Raw genomic sequence first — 20,027 nt, 5'->3', positions numbered from 1 at the left:
TTGATATTTAAATGCGGCAAAATGTTTAATAAAAACAATGACATTCAGATGAGTCGCAGTTCATTACAAAATCTTTCACCTTTTGTTGTTCAGGTTTCATGCAGTGCTGAGCAAATCTGCACATGATGTGACAACCCATAATCAAATTAAATGATGACAGGACTCCTGTGGTGACGGGAAAGTCCTAAAAATACACAAAATCAGGTTTATCTTCACAATGACCACTGAAAGTATGATTAAGATTATGTCCGAGTAAGATCTACAGTATGATTTGCTTTTTGAGCTCCAAGTTGTGACGCATATGTGAAGTATTCCTTGTATAAATCTCCCAAAACTGAAATATGAGGAACAATATCACAATGTGTCGTGATGTTTTATTTTTATGACGAGAGCTGGTTCATCATTCATGTGATGCTGGAAGTGATATGATGGCTTTACAGCTCGTCACGAGGAGGAAACAGCAGGGGAATTTAATTTTTTATTTATTTAATAAAATGCAAAATGCCATTTCAAAGCTCTTAAGAAATATCTAAAGCCAGTACATTCTCTGAATTTGTGTGTTATTATTTTCTAAATAATTCTAACATAATTAATAATACACAAAAGTGAAATGAAATTATTTCATTAATTACTAACTTTTATTTAATTGCTGTGATAGTTTTAACACTAAAATGATATTTTTCCAGTGTGTCAAAAATAACAAACTGTTTAACATTCATAAAACACCTGTTTTCTTATCTGAAATATTTAAAGTGGTTTAATAAATAATATTAAAATAAAAATTTGAGCACTAATCTTATTTTTTCTAATTGATAATATTAAAAAAGTAAAACGCTTCATGGTTAGCTAATTACATTCAAAGCCGGTAAATTTCCTGACTTGATGTGGAGTGCTATCTGTCAGCACAAATAAGAGAAACGGAGCTAAAAGCATTGAGACAAGTCTTTCAGCAGACTGTTGAAAAATAAAGGGTGGTGGCAAAGAGAAACACAGAGAAGAGACGAGTGAAATGAGGCACTGAGACACCGACTGTGAGACACTTTGAGCTAAATGTAGTGAAGAGGATATCAGATAACCCCTGGGGCATGAAATTGCGATGTAATAGTCTTTTCAGTTCATATTCTAAAAGAAAGACAACCCTTCTCACAGGGGCCAAGGGTTGCCAATCCACACCGAATCTCTGAAGGAGACAGAAGATGAGGCTGTGCAGACCATCAACAAATTGGTCCTGTAAGCTCAAACTCATTTACATTTGACTGAAAGAAAAGCAGGATGGACTTTCTACATCAGCAGCGTTCAAATCTACATTGTCATTTCACAGCTCTATTGTGGTCCAATAGATAGAAACTTTTAAGTGACCCCTTTTGAAAATACAAGCTCTGCTTTTGGGATGTTATTTTTGCAGGGAAAGCACATCTGAAGCAGGTCACCCACTTACACCCCAGTGATGACTGCTTTACTGTGAGCCGCGGATATAAATCAATGCCAGTCACTCAATTCCCATCAATCAGTTCTCTTCAAAACATCAGCCAGTTCAACGAGAAAATTAACACTAATATTCCGTAAGCACCAATTCATTAGAACTTAATGCAATTATGTATTAAGAAATGATATTACATTTTTACAAAAAACATTTTATATATATATATATATATATATATATATATATATATATATATATATATATATATATATATATATATATATATATATATATATATATATATATTATATAAAATAGCTTTTAAGGATGTATAAGGCATCTCTGCTGGATTCTCTTAATGATACATTAATTTCAAGGCCTTATAGACACATTAATTCAGCAGGGGCAGATCCACGAGGGATCATTTCAGTCCAAAAGGCTTGATTTTATACTGCATATTAATTTAAAACTAACATAAAAACTAATGTTATGGGAAGTGATGCAAAACAAGGATTTTAAATAATACTAAATAGAGAAGAGATTCCTGTCAAGACAGGAACATGTACATTTTTGTTTGTCTTCTTTTATATGCCTCATCGATACTAACACGTTTATGACATTTATTATCATGACATTTAACATTCAGTTAACGTCTTCCTTTTGCCTTTTTTAAGCTTTATTACACGAGCAAGCCTAAAACATGAAGATATACAGAGATTATCTTTAACAAGAGCTGAAAGGAATTTGATGACTGACACTGACATAAACAATGAAATATATTATATTATCCGTCAGTATAGTTAGTATCAGTAGCATATTAGCTATATTGGAATTTAAAGAAATATCGGAACATTTTTATGTTGGGTTCACCCGAACCCTAACCCTAACCCTAACAATAAAATAAAATAAAATAAAATAGCCCTTTTTATATTTCTATTATGTTTTTTAACTAATGGATTTCTGAACTGTTGTCACTACTATGTAATCTATAAAAAAAGTCTATGCATAATACAGGGGTTTGTTGAGGGTTAAATTAAGATTTCTGAGAAATTGGCAGATGATGTGAAATGCAAATATTATATATTATATATACTGAAACCTAAATGTAATTACTATTTTTCACAATATTTCTGTGTGCAATGTATTTTTATGTTTATTAGAGCATCATTTTCGCAACATGCTAACATCAAATTTTGTTGATTGCCATTTGAATGACACACACAAGTTTGAATGTTCCAAAACGCTCATGTACAACAACACATTCCATTACGACTGCATAAGACAAGACAACAAGACGGCTCACTAGGTTCTGAAGCAGACCCAATGTTTTTGAGAACAGCAAATTATTTGGGCATCCTTGAAGAGAAGTGGTCGAAGCTGGATCATAAAAACACATCACATCTCTGAAGGGTCTTTGTCTGCTGATTGTGGAGACTGGCCTGGCGGCATGAAACATATCTCATTTCAAGTGAAATCAATAAGGGGCTTTGACAGTCCTGTCTGCGTGTCTAACCTTGGCAGTCTATAAGTTTAATTAGGGGAGATTAGACACTATTAAATGGCCTGCTTCAGTGAGATGAGCATAAACAAAGTTTAAAAAGCCGCTCCATCTCTATTCCCAGGGTAGGCTGTATTTACCCTAAAGCCTTTGTTTCTGAGAGAAGGAGAGCTTTTCAAAGTCCCGCTGATGGGAATGGCTTGTAGTCTGGGTTCACAGATCTTCGAGAGCAGCCAGCACAGAGTAATGCTCAGGAAACTGCACAGCTGAGGCAGCGATTTGCTTCAGCGTGGAATTCCCCTTCTGTTCCTGTGGCTGTCATTCAATACATATTAGGACCATTCCTTCAGCTGCAACTGTATGACCAAGCTCTTAGTAATCAGACTTAAGGCATTACATGGCTTACTCCGCTGAGGATTGTGGCACTGGTCTTGCTGTGAGCTGTGAGGTTGGCAGATTGTCTCCATACGCCGAACCCACACAGATGGACATCTCCACTAGCCGTGGATGAACGCAGCCAATCCGCACAGGGGGCAGACTGAAGGACATCCACAAATACAAGCTAAAGGGTCAAGGCATTGTTATTCATACAGTCCATTACTGTATAGAGCCCGTAATGTCAAATGCTGGTCTCTGTTCATGACTCATACAGAGTTGTTTCATTTTTGAAAATAAACGCAACTAAAAATGACATTAAAAAGAGCTCTGACAAGTTCACAAAAATAGCTGCTTGGATAACAAGGCCTTAAATAAACAAAGAGTTTACTTCATAATTACTTCTAACTTGAACAGACATGTTATTAAACTTTTCCAATAAATGGTTTGAAAGGCTCGATTTTCTGACAAGACAAAGGGAACATCTGGGCTGAAAAGACCAGCTCAGATTTGCATAACGTATAATGTATACACAGGCTGGTTTAAGCTGGTTAGCACTTAGCATTGGACGCCAACATGGTCTTTCTGCTGAAGTTTTGCTAGTTAAGCTAGTTAATAAACCTGGTCAGGACACCAGCACACCATTATCCGATGCTAGGGACCATAATCCAACACAAAACGTATTCTGGTGTGCAAACAGACAGAGTTTACAGAGGTCATCACTACTGAAACTATTTAGATTTTATTGTCATATAAAAATATAGAGCTAATAAAAAAATGGACATCTCATTTTTGTTTAAATGCAATTTTTCAAACAGAACTGTATATCATATAAGTGCCTTCACATTAACATAATACGGTTTTCTCGTTTTCGATATATTATTAGTATATTATATTACTAACAATATACGATAAACAACATATCTGGTTTATGCTATGACATACTATTGCATATTAGCTCCTAACGTTATTAGGAGGCACAGAGCAAAACTGTATATGCCTCTGCAGATAAGTTGGGTAGATGTTAGATTTAGGTCTATTTGGAGGAGAACGGGTTTCAATTTTTAATGCATATGTCCTTTTTTTAGTTAGCCTAACAGATATGGATTAAAACCCACAGTGGTGGGGCTTTAAGTGAAGATTAATGCTCAGAATGTACCTTCATTGAGAAGTGATACAATCTTGTGTCTGAACTATTGTAATTGAGACCTGCCAGTAATGTTTTCTAGGGCTAACATTCCAACAGGAAGTGAAATCGCACGCAGTGCAAGCTCGTCTATCGGACTGAGCCAGGCTGCATGAAAGTGAAATATCTTGCATTAGCAAAGACTGGAAAAACAAAGGTTTTATGGGTGAAATGGACATCATCATAATAACTAATGTTCTGACTCATTAGCTGATGTCTCATTACTGTACTAGAATCTGAGATAGAGACAGGGCAGAACGATACCTGGTAACAGCCACAATGACTAAGCTAGAAAGCTGGCTAGGCACTGTGTGAGCTTCAGAGTCTGCACGCTGTGTTTTAGGATCTGGATTGGGTCATTAATTAGGATCAGTCATGAGCCTCACAGGGGAGAATCGGAAAAGAACTGCTTTGATTACATGCGACACAATTGCTCATCGGCTCAAGGCCACACAAATGAAAGGACTCAAAAGAGTATTGAACAGTGTGTCTCCAGAGCGGAAATAGTTAGACTCACTTCCCATCAGGCAAACAGTCATTTACTGTAAAAACTAAATCAGTGGCTTTCAGTTCCTATATTAAACTATAAAAAAATGTGCGATGATTCTAAATCATCAATTGAGACCCGAGGTGTTTTCTCCTAGGAGAAAAATATGTGGTGACTTTTCTAAAACATTCTGACAGGAAACTAACTGAAAACACAGGAGTACAATGTATTACCATGTATTATCATACAAAAACACGAAATGATCAGAAAATTTTGATGCGATGGAAACTTTGATGTGACTTTAATGAATAGAATGTAAATATAAAGAAGTAGAAATATTATAGCATTGGTGGCTTATTTATAGTCCCAAGTAGAAGGTGAATGGGGATGGATATGCTTTTAAATGCTCTGAAACTATGTCAAGTGCAGCTGAAACATGAACAAACTGACAGGAATAAACTCAAAGGCAAAAATGACTTTGCTTTCTCATTTTATAAGTCCTCAACATGCCACTGAATGCAAGTCATTTCAAGCTTCATCATCTTTTGTGAAAGGTTTCATAGAGCCGTGACCACTGATGGATGACTTATCTGCAGATGTCTGCTCCACACACTGCTAAAGAATGCCAGCATCCCACACTCCACATCCCTCCATCTGTTGATGGCTTTACATGCCATGCATTACCACTGGGTGACTTCTACTAGTCAGCAAATTCCTGTCCAGTTTACTTGCAGTATACTAACATCCACACATTTGGACACACATTTACATTCAATAATTATAATTTTCTACTCAACTATGAAATAACACAAATGGATTACGTAGAGACAACTATATTCCAGCTCAGCTGTAAGAGCAAACAAAACAAAACAAAACAAAGGTAAAACAAAACAAAGGTGATAGAAAAAAAAAACACGAAACAAAACAAAACTTCAGAGTGTTTCTGTAAGGGCAAACAAAACAAAACAGGTAAAAAAAAATAACAATGAAGTTGATACCAAAACAACAACAAAACAATACAAAACAAAATAAAACAGAACAAAACAGAACAGAACAAAACAAAAAAAAACTTCAGAGTTTCCCTGCCTATGGCCCTAGACTTTACATAAGTGGTTTGAAGAAATGGATGTAAAAAATAGTAAAAAAAAAAAAGTATTTTTAAGTAATTCGTGCACATGAACCATTTACATCTGTCTAAAAACTTAAGTACTGTTTTTTGCTCAAACCTAAAAATTCAAGAATAATTTTGAACGCAAAGATATTTGTTGTGCATAAACTACTCTTTACAGATGGGAACCTGTTGCAGACAAAGACACAATTCCTCTTTCATTTTCACCCATTAGTGAAACACTAACTATCTGGTGAGCGAGGAGAAGTAAAAATTATTGAAAAAAAGGTCAGTCGCCTCATTTGTTACAATTAATGAAAATAATGAGTTAATCTATGAGGTACCATAAGCTACCAGTGATTGGAACAATGAGGCTAACTAAGCTATTGTTCTGTAAATGATTGCGGTGCACAATATGGAATTATCAAGAAAAAGTCCAATTAGAATAAATTCTGTCTTTCTCACTGTCAAACAGAGAGAGAAAACCGAGAGAGCGAGACACCTGGACTTGTGCAGGTCCACAAGCCCTTCATTCATTCCAGACCTAAGCCTCCATAAATTAACTCAGTGGTAATGAAAATGTCATCTCGCTTCTAAAGTAGTGGACTCTCATTTACTATTCCTCAAATACATCATCTGCAGCACACACGTTTGCATTAAGACCATATTAAGATATACTGCCAAAGAACACATGCATTTGTATTCGGAATGTTGAAATAAAAAAATTACACTTAAAATAATAAACTTCTTATCAAACCATAACCTCCCTCAGCTGAAGAAACCACATTTAGGTGAATTGCAATCTTGGAAAAGTAACATCTCATGAGATTAATGAACATCACATTCTCTAGAACCCATTTTTCTTTATGCTGCAAACATGGGTGTGTCTTGATCTGCTGATCTTGGCACTGATATGGGCTTGCTGCTTGACATATGACTGCAGAATGTGTGATGCTGTAACAGTTAGCATAACTCAAGCAGCTGTCTTCACCCTTCAACTCCCACTGAAGCACAGCCAGCAGCTGACCTCAGCACAGTGCAGGTGCGTCCCACCTAACAGATGCAGAAAACACTTCCTAGATGTTTGCACTGTCAAGATAAGCTGTTCATATGAAAGGTGTTTATAAAACCATAGTGTTTAAAATTTCAGAAATCAAAACTGGCAAATACAATAGTTTTAAAACTTTTTTTTTTCTCATACAAAACTCACCACCACTATGCTAGGAAGTTTGTGGTATTTGCAAAGCAGTAGCTTCACATAACAAAAACGGTGGAATATAACACACAAAATATGAATAACTATAAGCAATAGTAATAGACCCTTGGCAAGCAATACTTCTTTCCTATTCGCAGTGGAAGCATGACAGTGTCAAAAGGTTGTGATCTTTAAGAGAACATTAAAAGTACAGTGCTGATTAGGAGACCACAAGTTTTCTCTAAAACTCTACTGATTCAGTGCCCCCTGCTGGTGCTGATCCTGAAACTACCACCCCCTGTGTAGATCCCTTTCATCAAAACGTGCTTTAACAGATTTTAATGTCATTTTAAAGTTCTAAATTTTCTTATTGAACCCAACTGAAACAAATTAGAGATGATGAAAAATGTGTGTGCGTGCTTAGCCTGTAGATACGAGCTCTGGGATGTGCTTGTGTCTGATTACCACTGAAAAGATCCCCTCCAGGAAAATGGTTTCCTTGTTTTAATGAGACCGAACTCATGAGATGCTTTTCTCTTGAAAAACAACAGCCAATACAAAAACTTGGAAGTCACTTAACATTAGCAATAAAAGCTCTGTCTCTGAGCTGAGATTCTTGCATGTGTTGTTCTGCGCCGCAGCAGGAGGTTCATTATGGCCCCCTGTGGGCCGTCCGTTCTGACTAACATGTGCACACAGTGACAGGTTGACGCCTCACAGTCATTATGAAACAGTCTCCTGGTCTGTCTGGATTGAGCACATGACTGATGCCATGCACCTCTCAACAATAAGGAAGGCATGATGGCTCAGAGCCACATGCCCTATCATACTGATTTTACATTAGTTAGTCATGAGTATTATGCATTACCAATGTGATGTGGTTTTGGGCAGTGTACTCAGCTGATTTTAAGGACACTTCTGGATTTTCAACCAGCTTTCTGTTGTTATAATGCCAGTAGTATATGTAAGTTAACAGTGTGTACTCTTTCTCCTTCTCCTTGTTACCTACATCTCAGTTTATCTGTCAGTTGGACTAGCTCCAGGGCTTATGTTAAATCTACAGACAGCACTTCCTCATTTTTGTGTATTACTGTCCACAAAGGGTTATACTGTGCCCAGTGCATTACGGGTGTTGATGGGTTATGGGTTTCCCTACCGTTTTTGCTAAAGTTTATGCCACATTCCCTTTCCTCTGCTTTCTTTACTAATGTAGCACAATTAAAAAATGTAAAGTGTACATTAAAAAAATTATAAATAATAATAATAATAATAATAATAAAATTATATATAAGTTTTTTTTTACAAATAAGAAAAATTTAATATAATATAATATAATATAATATAATATAATATAATATAATATAATATAATATAATATAATATAATATAATATAATATAATATAAATGTGAGTTTTTTTTATAATACTTCTATTTATTCAACCAGGATACATAAAAATTATTAAAAGTAAAGGAAATTCATAATCTCATAATATTATTTCTATTTAAAATAAATGTTGCCTTTTTAAACTTTCTTTTCATTAAAATATCCTTTAAAAAGTTTAATATTAATATTAAATAATATTCAGCAGCACAACTGATTTGAATATTGATAATTAATAATTTCTGAAGGATCACGTTAAGACTGGAATAATGATTATGAAAATTCTAGTTTGCATCACAGGAATAAATTACACACACGCAATATATATATAAGTGTGTGTGTGTGTGTGTGTGTGTGTGTGTGTGTGTGAAATATTATGACAATTATATATATATATATATATATATATATATATATATATATATATATATATACACACATATACACACACACACACAATTGTGTTGCTAAAAATAAAAAAAGTTATGGTGGGAACAGTCAAAAACAGAAAACACAGCAGAAAGAAATCCTTACTGTTGAGCCCTGTTGAAAGTGTCAGGAAGGCACATTTTCGAGGTTACCAGGCTTGAGAGAAGTGCTATACCTTGCAATCCATCCATGACTATATTTATACCTCTCCAACTTTAGACAGCTTGAATAAATAGCATTTCTAATTCAGCATTCCCATTCGATTTCTACACAAAATCTCAACTGAGGGCCAGAGCAGTTTGTGTTATTTTCCTCGTGATATGCACTGGTTTACACAACCATCCTGTGAGTGGTTAGTTCATTTAACCGTGTTCAAGCAAGTTATGAAGCATTTCTGTTGTTCGGTCTCGCTTGAATAGAGATTGGTGCAGACACAGGGGACTGTAGGCAGTCTGACAACAGACTGGAATAAAGATGTTTTCCTTTGGTTACTAATAATTCAGGAATGCGTCTCCTCTTTGTACACATCTAGCTTGGCAAACAACTCACGTACACCGTGATTTGTTTATGGATTAGAATGGCAATGCAGTGAAAATAGGATAAAAAGCAGCGCAATCAGTTCTCAGGTCACCATTAACCTTGATAAACTTCACATAGCTGATTCAGTGGAAAACTTTAGGCATAAATCTGACATTTGGCAATGCATCTCCTATGTAAAATATCATTGCTGGGTTTCCAGTATCACGTACAGTTTCAAAGTCCAATTTTTCAGGCATAAGCTCAAAGGCCGTCCACTAAAATAATTGGTCATCATCATGTACTAAACCTTACAAGGTGTCTGCTGGCTAATAGGTGTCAAAAATGTCACAGAGCGTCCAAAGACCCTGTGACAGCTGCTGCCATGTTACATGCTTTACTTCAAAGTGCCTTGGAGATTGTAAGGAAAAACTGAAGCATGAAAGTTTTTTTCAGGACAGTATTCTCTGAGTGCCTGTTCTCTGAGTATGTGCTTAGTTCTAATACATCCTACTTTATGCACTGGCTCGAACATCTTTCTGAAAGCTCTTCTTTAGTCAGCCTCACTTTCATTTGTTCCACACTGCTTATCAGAGCTTTCAGACTGTGCTGCACTTTTGCATTATGACGTTAACAGAAATCCTTTTAGAAGAATCTGTCAGCATATTCAGAATGGAAATTAGCAAGTAAGAGAGCTCAGAGGCTTAAGTTTAATAGTTCCAGAAGAACCTGGAGGTAATTACGTTCACTTGACAAAACCAACATACAGTTATTAAACAAACGCAGTTATTTCTAAATTCCTAAACTTAGACCAATACTTTAAAGTGTAACCCGTCCTAGACCTTTCAGCCTGTTTTGGCTTAATATGCTGTATATTTTCAAGTTATGGTTATTATGGTTTATATATGCGAAGTTACTGTGGAGGCTTGCCTCCCCTCAGCCCATTGATTTTTAACAGAGACCCCATAGCGTGCCATGACTTTACTGGGGGGTAATTGAGAATTAATGAGGGAAAGTCTTGTGAGAGGAGGAAATGCCTCCATCACGATAACATTGGATATGAATTTTTCATGCGATAAATCCCGCTTCTTGTTTTCGTGTGAGCTCTTGGCCTGAATGAAGAAAATAAAGCAGTTATTGATTAATTATCAAGCAAGTAAACAACTCATCCGCTCAGATATCACTGATTTGTGTCACGTCAAAGTAAAACTTGAATGGCCTGAAAACGTGATGATTGTGTCCGTTTTTAGTGAGTATTCAAACGATAACCCGAAAATAAGTTGACTATTAAAAAGAACAGCTGAACATCAGTTCACAAATGAATAAAAAATACCGGTAACACTTTACAATAATGTGTCTTTTGTTCACATTTGTTAATGTATTAGCTAAAAACTCACTTAAATCAAAACTGAAATAAACAATTTACAATAAATTGAATAAAAAATGCAAATGCAACAAAGTTACAAGCAAAAAGGTGAACTAATTCAATAACTTATTTGAAAGAAAATTTAAAAAAATTAATAAAGAGTACATAAATAATGCAACTGCCAAAACTCTTTGGTACTTTATTCTGAAAATAACTATAACACGCTATAAAGCTACTTAGATTCTGAATCATTGTATTATTAGATAATGGAGTAATAATCATTCAGAAAATAGCTAATCCTGTAGTATTTGTTTTATGTGCAATACTTCAAATCATGCAGCTTGTAGAGGGCATGTGTGATCATATATAAAATAGATAAAACTGCCTAAAGAATGAATAGATTTACATTGAGGAATCTTATTTTTTGTACGAAACCACACCAACACCTTGGCACCCACCCAAACACCAGCAGCACAACATGTGCCACAAGCACCAGATTTCCTTCATAATACATTTTAGATGTTTCTAGACCCTTGATAATGTAGGAAAAAAACAACAACTTATTATTCCAGTGAGCCATTTTCAAAAGAATGTATGTGGTCATTTCCAAAATTATCTGACAGATAAATCTCCATATGGAAGTGGTTGCCATGGCAATTCAGTCCTCCCACTGCAATGCATAATTCTAGCTCCTAAATTGATACATTTCCATTTCTAAAATGATATTTTGAAACATTCATGCATCTCAGGCGTGGCAGCAGCTTTGTCCATTAATGCATTTTTCTGCAGAGTGGACTTTAACATCCTGATTGCGGTCGTTTCTCAAGTGGAGACCTTTCATGAGCGTCACAGTCCCGTCCCGTCCACACAATTTACCAGACACACTAACCCTTCATCTTTACAGCTGCTCCTTTGCAAGAAGAAAAGCAGAGAGAATCCAAACTCAGAGGAGCAGTAATGAGCACGGGGGAAATTCCCAAAGCACGTAAAATGAAAGAAAAAAGATCAATATTGAATTAAACCAAAACAACTATAACTAAAACAAAGTCGACCCTTTAAAGAATCTAGTTTTTATTTCCTTACAAAATCTGCACTTACACTGAAATGGCAGTCAACTCTATTTACATATTTTTAAAACATGTTTTTGATTTAGATTTTTTTATGAATCAGAGCGGTGTATATTACTAGCAAATTGTAGTCCATTCCTAAATTCGAATTACATGATGAAAACTGTACAGGAGCTGTTAATGTATTCTAGCTTACTCATTTTAGGGAAATGTATTCTGACTACTTTTTAGATTACTTTTTTTTTTATCAAATTTGTTTTAAACTTACAATTTAACTTAACATACTGACATAAAAAAAGCAAAGAGAAAGAATATATATTCCATATATATATATATATATATATATATATATATATATATATATATATATTCCATCATTAAATTATTATTAAATTAACTGGATTTCCCAAAATTGGCTTAATTCAAGAACTGCAGAGGGCTTGTGAGTTGATAAAAAGCCAAATATTAATTAAATTTAAATAAATATTCTGGAAAAAATACTATGGAAGTCAATGGCAACAAGCTTACTTTTGGTTCCCAACAATCTTCAAAAGATAAGAGCTGTTTAAGGTTCTTTGGTATTTCTCGGTCACTGATTAAAACCTAATCTGACACTCAAGTGGATCTCATCAGCCTTTCCCTCAAATGTTTATGCTGGTAACATGTTTTGCAATAACAATACTTCGTTCTCAACACCTTTGAACCCTTTATCAGATCAAGGACAGAAAAAAGGGCCATGAGTGTCCTTTCATGCTGACACCTGTTTTTACTCTGACTGACCTTGGGAAACGGTTACCCCAGCAACCACCAAAGTCAGTGTAGGTCATGTGTCTGAAGCTGTTAATGTCTGTCTGCCTTCTTCTCGTTTCTCTCTTTATTTCTCTCACCCTGTCATCCACCTTTCTCCACATGTCTCTGTCTCTCTCAGCCACCTTCTCACTCCCTCTTTCTTCATGACAACAGTCCAGTCTCCAGAAACAAACAGAAGTTTGAAACAAGTTTTTAATCCTCCGTCCTGATCCAGCAAGAGACCCGATGGGGATTACATGGATTTAGAGAATGTATACTACAATATCACTGAATGACAGATAAGAATATATAATATGAGGAAGACATTGCAAAAGTTAAACCATATTTACGCAGAAAATATTGATAGTTACAGAACACTATTCGAATATATTTGAAATGTAATTTATTCCTGTGATGTAAAGCAAAATTTTCAGCATCATTTCTTCAGTGTCCAGCGTCGCATGATCCTTCAGAAATCATTCTAGTTTGCTGATTTGCTACTCAAGAAACATTTATTATTATTCATGTTGTTGAAAAAAGTTGTGCTGCTCATAATTTTTGTGGAAACCATGATGGAAATATTTTTTTCAGGATGCTTTGAATAGAAATTGAATGAATAGATGAAATGAATAGAAAGTTCAACAGAACAGTATTTTGAAACAAAAAATATTTTGTAACATTACAAATGTCTTTACGGTCAACAAATTAAGATCTCCTTGCTGAATAAAAGAACAAATTTCTTAAAAAATAACTCATCTTACCCCAGATTTTAGAAAGGTAGTGTATATGTAGGTTTTGTTTTTATATATATATATATATATATATATCTCAAGATGGAACAAATAAAAATCTGAAACAAAGACATTCCCTTCTAGTGCTGCAGCAAACCTACAATCAGACCGTCTAGAAAGTGCCCTGAGGCACAGACTGAGCACAGATCAAAGTTGGACTGCCATCCATAATTTTCCAGCCTGTTTTCTAACCCAGCATCATGTCCAGAGTGCATAAATAGCAACCATTGTGAAGCATTTCAGCATCAGAGATGTGAGGAGACAACAGCAGCCTGATTTCAAGAGAGTTTCAAAGTAACAAAGAGCAGGCTGATTGGTTCAACTACAGAATAACGTGTTTCCTGATAAAACTTACTCCAGAACCTACTCGACGTCATGTCTAATATGTTGATGAATGTCCAGCTAATGACATATAAAGGTTCTTTAGGGCGTCAGATCAAGCTTGATGGAGAGAATAGACAACTAGTGATTATCGAAGCATCTTTTTATGGGCGTCAGTTTATAAGTGGCAGATTAAAATAGGTCTTTCCTGCCTGAGGTTAAATAACTATTCAGCTACAGTTGGCACTGCAACATTAAAATTTGGGAGTTTTTTAAAATGACCCAAATCTGCTCAATTAGATAGAATAATCATAGTTATACGCTGGGAAAATGATGTCCCTTGGAGGCACTCTCTCTCAGAGGCCAGTGTTTGAAGATGGCAGAGAGGTAGGGGGCGTCTAAAAGCATCTCCTTCTTCTCCAGTCTTGGCAGAGCTCCTCTTATAAAGCGTTCAGGAACACAGCAATTGATTTCAGAGGGAGCGAATCAGCTGGGTCGTGGGAGTTTAACGGCAATCAACGTGTCACTGTTAATTAGGTGCCACTCGGAGATGCCCGTGAAACTCTGCTTCCTTGGCAGGGTGGAAACGAAAGCACAAAAAGCTGTTTTTTTTTTAAAGAGCCAGAGCTGGAGGGTTGCCTGAGCTCCTGTGTGTGTTTTCTTCCGAGAGATAGAGGACAGTGTTATCTCAGCATCCTCACATCAGCTAGTCCAGGACTGAGCTAGTCTCACGCCTGTTTCACACTGCAAGCAGGAGCGGCGCGTGAGCAGCGCATATTTTTTTCGGTGAGTGCATAAGCAATGAGTGCAGGAGCAGCACGTGAGCGTCAAACAGTAGCAGCAGTGAAGCGGGGGTTTCAGCACCGAGTCTATTTTTGCTGTGCTGCTGATGCTCAATTAAAGTGACAACATATGTTTGATGGACAAAATATGATATCAATATGATATGATATAAAAATATGAATCAAAAATGATTTCACACAAAACATGCTAAAATGCACAGAATAAGCATGTCTAGTGTGTTTTAACATGAATTGGAGTTTGTAAGGGAGGAAAAAGAAGAAAAATATGTATTGAAGATTAACCCATTTTAACTTGTTTAATTGCCATATAAGCCAAATATACTGTAACTTATAACATTATAAATAAAAAAATGTTATAAACCATTATAAATTATAACATTTTATCAAACTCACAACGAACAATTCATCTTGTTTAGGATCTTAAGTTACAATAGAGTCCTATATACATAAGTAGTTAATTATTGATACATTATTGACAGCTCCAAAGCTACATATTTCTCTGAACCTGGTTAATACTAGGGATGCATCGATCCGATACTTGGGATCGGTATCCGCTCCGATCCTGGCATTTGCTGTGGATTGGAAATCGGACAGACGAGACCGATCCAATTCCGATCCTGTGTATACTATTCTGTGTTATTGTTGAGCTCCACGAAAGGTACAGAAACATTATGAAGCACCAAAACGTTTTTGTGCACTACTGTATATTTCAAGTGTTCTGAATCTGTTCCATAGTTCCATGATTCCAGTAAGCATTAATCCACAAATTACTTAAATGAATCCCTTTTTAACGTGGCTGACACTCCCTCGGAGTCAAAATGAACTAATATCCCAGAGTAATTTATTTAATCAAACAGTACACTGACTGAACTGCTGTGAAGAGAGAACTGAAGATGAACTCGATTCGAGCAGCTTGTGTTGTACTAACTGTTATATGTGGACTCAGAGGGTTGCGCAGCTGCACACTGTGACTCTGTGTTGCTTCAAGCTCATCATTCTGCGCATGGGATGCACATATGCGCTCTGTGTCACTCTGTATTGGCACCTTTTGTATAATAACTTTCTGCGCATTCAAAGATTATTAATAGTCTTTCTTGTTCTGTCCTATCTATGATATGTTGCTGCCTTTATTACCGTGCTATACCTTTAAAAGAAACATTTTATATTTCTATATAAATGTATATACTTGTTTTTACATGAACGTATTTTACAGCAATACAAAGAGCAATGTGTAACATATTACCAGATTTTAGACTTATTAACGTTCTGAAAATTTTGTATTGTTGCATCCCTAGTTAATACCACATATTTGGGTAAGAGCCTATGGTAAAAGTATTTATTATTTTATAAAAATCTTCCCTCACGCGAATTCCCATGTAATAACTATCAAGACTTCAAAACATTCAAGTTTATAAGTGACCAACTTCTAAAAACAAATGTATAGCTGTTGTAGAGAAACGTGTAGCTTTGGAGCCGCTACGGTGATGCTGTACAAACACTTCCAGTGTGAATACTCGGGTGCATCTGCAGCTGCAGTGACGCTGTAGTTACGCTCACCCGCTGCTCATGCACAGCTCACGCTTGCAGTGTGAAGCAGGCCTCAGAAGGCAAGCCCAAGGACTGCACAAAGTTCACTGAAATCTGCCTGACAGGCTTTATGCAACTTTCAGGAGTAAAGGCACACAGGTTTTTTCTTCAGTTCATCTGGCAATGGAGTTTAGGATGCATAATATATGGCAGCCAAGTGGTCTGGAGAATGGATGGATGGATATATCGGTATCATATCGGTAATCGGCCAATACTATTAAATTAATTTAATATATATTCATTGTAGTAATATTTAATTAAACATTTTACTGAAATTAAATCTAATTTATTAAATAATAATACAATATAAAAATTACAATATGTACCACACATACATTAAATAATTTTGTAATTCTTATTTTATTTATATATAATACTATATCAATATTATTATAGTGGAAACTAATTTATTTTACATTCACGTGTATTATTTTAAAACACTAATAATTTACTAACACTGTTAATATAATCTTTAGCAAATCTTAAAATAAATGGTAATTTTCATATTGTTCAATATAATGTTGAAATGCCTAAATACACTTGTAGCATTTAAATAGCATTTTTTCCCAAGTTTTGTTCATAACATGACAACATTTTCGGTGCATTTAAGTACAGTAAATTCAAATAATCTATTTCTGATAACTCTGCCACAAAACTACAAAAACTGCTGTTGCTTTCAAAACATGACAGTCAAGTGCCTTTCTAAGTGGAAATTTTTTGGCTAGGATAAGCTGTTATGATGACTTTTTGCCAAATAACTGGCTATATATGACTAGGACTGAGGCAGGATCCAACTCCACATCTCACTGGACACGAGTTCAAGCAGGAGACATAGAAAATTATGCCTTGGGGTTAATTAGGGAGTATTAACATCTCAGCCCACGTCTTTAACCGCCACACCACCATGAAAATAACAGAGGAAAAAGTAATAAAAAAAGCGAGAAAGAGAGAGACACCAGCAATGCAGCAACTCACCTACAGAATGATGGACAACACAGACAAGTCGTGCTGACAACAATATTGGTATTTTCACAGTTCATTTCTCGAGGATGCCTGGGCAAAATATAGAGGGTACAATGCACATGTGGTTTATTTCAGAACCTGTGCTGTCTGACTGCCTCAGTGAGGACATCAAGCTCGATCGGGCCTGACAACACAGACGAAACGAATGCTTGTGATTTTCTATGACTGGCAGTTCTTCTTTCTGGCTGTTTTTCAGACATGATGGAAACTATTTGGCACCTTCTCACAAAATTCTCACTTTCAGTGTTGCAAGACTTTCACCTAACACAGAATGCAAGGTTTATTACAGAAGTTATGCCTGTAACGCAACGTATATGTAAAGTCATTTTGTTATGTTAATTAACTGCCAAAAGGCTTGGAAATACCTACACTTCACTAAAAGTGAATTCTATTTTTCAGCATTAGAAATAGCAAATGATTACCCTGGGAACATGAGGGTGTGCAAAACAAAACATGAAGCAAAGAGGTTATTTTTCAACCCTGTAAATTAATGAGAGTGTTGCACATTGATTTGATCAACTGTCCCAAAGAATGAGCAAAATGTCTACCAAAAATATACACTCCCAGACAGAAAGAAAGAAAGAAAGCTTGCATCAAACAGAACAAAAGATTTATATTTTAAATAAAAGCTGTTTTTGAACTTTCTAGTCAAAGATACATGAAAACATTTCCATAAAAATATTAAGCACCACAGTTGTTTTCTTCATTGATAATAATTTAGCAGCAAATCGGCATATTATGTACTATGTGAAATGAATGCTAGAGTATTGATGCTCAAAATTCAGCTTTAAAATCACAGGAAGAAATTAAATGTTAAAATATATTAAAATGGAAAACAATTATTTTAAATTGTCTTTACTGTATTTCTGAACAAATAAATGTAGCCTTAGTAGTAAACTTTTTTTCAAAAACATTTAAACATTTTACCGACCTCAAACCTCTGAGGAGTACAATTACCACTATTTCTATTTCATTTTAAAGTCAAACTCGGTTGAAATCAGTATGAGTCAAATCTACCATGCAGTTCATGTGAGCAGCACTAGTTGTACAACGCAAGAAGATGCTGCCTATGTAGGGCCTTCCAAATTGGTCAAGTATGAGGTTTCAGTTAAGTTGCGTCACTAGGTTTTGGATCAAAGCCTAACTCTTCACTTAGCTCACACTGAGTTCCATGAAGACTAGTAATTTTCTAATGAACACACAAGCCGTCATCTAAATCACTGAATATAATCAGCACACCAAACGTGCTTTCATCCTACCACAGTAGTTTACACAGTTCAAATGCTCCCTAGGTTAAGAAAATATTCTGTAAGCTCTGCCTCCACCTGTTGTCATCTAAGGCAGCATGATTGTGTAGCGTCTGAAGATTTTCCCCGGAGGCTTTCAGTTTCTGAAATTTTCTGAAGAATGTAAACTATAAAGGCCAGAGGCTTCCCCTCAGCCAAGATGGAGCCCTGCATCAGCTTGTCAGTTTCTGTCAGAGCTGCTCACAAGCATAAGGACCTCCTTTAAAATGACGAGAAGGAGCTCGCAATCTGTTGCTGTCAAATGAGAAGTGGGTCATCTTAGATTACAATAATCTTAATCTCTCAAACCAAATCAAGTGGAGGCTGGAATGGTACAGCAGTGCGGGATGTGTGGCAAAATCAATAAATGTTTTTGTTACATTCAAAGTAAATGGGCAAAAATAAACACATTTTTATTCCAAGCCAAGGTATTGTGGGTAATGCACGCTGATAATGCATGAAAGAGTCTTTGTTTTATAGAAATGCAGGTCCGATCCAGTCTATAGCTTTCCCAAACCCATTCCCTGTCTTTCTTTTCAGTAGTCCCCTATCTCTACCCCTCCTGTCCATAAAGGCAATAAAAAGTGGTTGGTTTGTTTGTGTTTTTTTATTTTATTTACATTTTACCTTTTTTATAGCTTATGCATGCGAGCCAAAAATGTTTGTAATTACGCTTGAGCTTCATTTACCATATTTGATGTGCCGATTAATGTTTATATGTGAATAGATTTTCATCATATAAAGCGATCATGTCTCTAAAGAGGGCTTGGATTAACCCTCTTGATTCATTTGGACTATTAAAATTTCTATCAACTTTTTGAAGTGTCAAGGCTTTCGCTGCATGGAAATTATTAGTTATTATGTCTGTATGCAAAAAAAAGTAGACCCTTTACAGATTCGATTGATGTATTGCTCTTATCTGTACGATCAAAACTGAAAGTGTAATTTAAGTTATTTTCGGGGTTATCAGGAGAAAATGACCCATAACGCGTATACGCATTAATAGACTCCAGAGGGTTAATGGATGGACAGAAATCTTTAAGGTTTTATTAAAAATATCTTAATTTGTGTTTTGAAGATGAATGAATGTTTTGCACGTCCTGATTTTGCGGAGTTAAATATGTTCCTAGGTCAACATATTTTGTTGACCCTGGAACAACATTTTACTCCAAAAATATATTCTTGACCATACCCCTACACCTAAACCTAACCCTAACCATGAGTAACCCCATAAATCAGAGGAAATTATAGATGAATGACACTGATGTACAAGCACCAAACAGTGATTTTAAGCGTAAACTTCACAAAATCTATAAACTGGTTCTTCAAATCTGATTGGTTAATCACAATGTTGTTCCAGGGAACATGTCTCACTTAGTAAAATCAGTATGTTTT

At 35.6% G+C, this 20,027-nt stretch overlaps 1 protein-coding gene across 2 annotated transcripts in view; it reads right to left on the bottom strand.

Annotated features, from left to right (window-relative positions):
• Positions 1 to 20,027, bottom strand: part of marchf8 (membrane-associated ring finger (C3HC4) 8) — a 92,742-nt gene that overhangs the window by 45,653 nt on the left and 27,062 nt on the right. The window lies entirely within an intron of this gene.

The sequence above is a fragment of the Carassius auratus genome, chromosome 38 (genome assembly GCF_003368295.1).
Source record: "Carassius auratus strain Wakin chromosome 38, ASM336829v1, whole genome shotgun sequence".
Classification (NCBI taxonomy): Eukaryota; Metazoa; Chordata; class Actinopteri; order Cypriniformes; family Cyprinidae; genus Carassius; species Carassius auratus.
The sequence above is the reverse complement of the archived record's forward strand: the minus strand, read 5'-3'. Positions and strand labels throughout refer to the sequence as shown.